This window comes from Sinocyclocheilus anshuiensis, unplaced genomic scaffold, assembly GCF_001515605.1.
Source record: "Sinocyclocheilus anshuiensis isolate Anshui unplaced genomic scaffold, SAMN03320099.WGS_v1.1 scaffold335, whole genome shotgun sequence".
In the NCBI taxonomy this organism is placed as follows: domain Eukaryota; kingdom Metazoa; phylum Chordata; class Actinopteri; order Cypriniformes; family Cyprinidae; genus Sinocyclocheilus; species Sinocyclocheilus anshuiensis.
The window spans coordinates 549,882-551,516 of NW_015548239.1; the positions used below are offsets into that span (position 1 = coordinate 549,882).

Below are 1,635 nucleotides of genomic sequence, written 5' to 3' on the forward strand. Positions count from 1 at the left end.
ACTGCTTATATATCCCAATCATATCTGACATAACTGACATTCCCATTTATTTATTATTTAATATTATGATTATGCTGTGGACACCTACCTATCGGGAAGTGTTGTTCTCTGTGATTAAACAGTTATCTTGTTTTGTAATTAGCTTATTAACAAAGCAAGAACGCTTTCAGATAACACCAAATGTAATACGCCTGGGATGCTTCTGTTACAGAGCTGATGTAATTAGTATTCTAGCATGCAGTGGTATCTTTACAGAGTGTCCTTTTAATGTGTCGTTAGATCATGCAGAACGCTCTGGGTTTCTGACATACTGATTATTTATTTTGCGGTATGGAGTCATTTTTGTAGGTCAGACAGCAGTAAAGCCAGTTGAATAACAGTAGGTAATAAAGACCTCATGAAATCCTTTACAGTGTTTCCGCTTCATTCATGCTGCTGTGGTGCGCCACCACATCAAAAATCATCCCAGCCATGGCTGCAGCTTCTCAGTGACATCACAGTGACACCACTCACATCATTCATAGTCAAGAAATTAGCGGTAGTGATGGGAAGTTCGGATCATTTTACTGACTTGGATCTTTGAATCTCGTTCAGCAAAATGAACGAATCCTTTTTCCAAGTTATTTTTTTTCATTTTAACAGAATATAATTAAAATCTTACATGTTAATATTGTTATTAGTTCACCTCCCGAGTCTTTATTTAAGTTGTTTGTTCATCACGTGACAGCCCCATAAGGGTGCAGTCTGTACCGGAAACAGAAATTATTAGTTCACCCAAAAATGAAAATTAGCCCATAAATTACTCACCCTCAAATCATCCTAAGTGTATATGACTTTCTTCTTTCAGACGGAGTTATATAAAAAATTGTCTTTGATCTTTCAAGCTGTTTAATGCCACTCAGCGGGTGTTGCAGTGGATCAGTCCAAAAGAACTTAAATAAAAAGCGCCCATCCATTAAAAAAGTGTCTCACACAGCTCCGGGGGGTGAACAAAGGCCTCCTGTAGCGAATCGATGTGTTTTTGTAAGAATGGGCTAATTTTCATTTTTGGGTGAACTAACCCTTTAAGCCTTGCAAGCGCAAAAAGAGACTCAATACAGCACTCGCGCATTCACCCAAAGCGCACGCACATAAAGCTCTGCTGAAACAGCGCGCAACAGGGGTTATGCGCAACAGACTTCCGTATTCTGTTAACTGGGTCTCGTCGCTTCCGGTTCAAGCGTTTTGCATATGCTTCGTTAAATATGAAGCAGTTTTACTCAAGATGCCTTCAAAGAAGATTACCAATAATGATCATAACCAATGTCCATCACATATGTGGAATGATATCTAAAAGTTTTTTTTATTTTATTCTTTTCATTAACACTTAGATATAAAAATGGAATAAAACGTCAACAATAAAAATAGCTAGCTAGTTTAACTGATTATCTTAAAAGTCCATAGATATTGCTATTATTTAATATGGCTGTTAACACGTTCTCCGACAAGCGGAAGCAATGAGACCTGTTCCCTTTCATGGGAACTTCGAACTGCGTTCTCTAGGGGTCGCTATGGGGAACGCCTCGTCGTGACACGTGTCTGAAGCATACATTGAAAAAACACCAACTCGTTGGCCGGCGACAGCCATGACGTCAC

General features: G+C 38.8%; 1 protein-coding gene across 1 annotated transcript in view; it reads left to right on the top strand.

Annotated features, from left to right (window-relative positions):
* The window catches only part of LOC107654849 (calmodulin), a 13,370-nt gene that overhangs the window by 5,949 nt on the left and 5,786 nt on the right, over positions 1 to 1,635 (top strand). The gene's annotated exons all lie outside the window — the stretch shown is intronic.